This window comes from Papio anubis, chromosome 20 (assembly GCF_008728515.1).
Source record: "Papio anubis isolate 15944 chromosome 20, Panubis1.0, whole genome shotgun sequence".
Classification (NCBI taxonomy): Eukaryota; Metazoa; Chordata; class Mammalia; order Primates; family Cercopithecidae; genus Papio; species Papio anubis.
Window position 1 is genome coordinate 36538149 of NC_044995.1, and position 330 is coordinate 36538478.

Genomic DNA, 330 nt, shown 5'->3' on the forward strand with positions numbered 1-330 from the left:
CAACTACCACCTCCGTCTAATTTCAGGACTTCTTTCTTTCTTTTTTTTTTTTTTTTGAAAGAAGGTCTCCTCTGTCACCCAGGCTGGAGTGTGCAGTGGCACAATCACGGCTCACTGCAGCCTTAACCTCCCCAGCTCAAGCAATCCTCCCACCTCAGTTTCCCAAGTAGCTGGGACTACAGGTGCATGCCACCAGGCCCAGCTAATTTTTGTATTTTTTTGTAGAGACAGGGTTTTGCCATGTTGCCCAGGCTGGTCTTGAACTCCTGGGCTCCCGCCTTGGCCTCCCGAAGTGCTGGGATTACAGGCGTGAGCTACCTCACCCAGTCA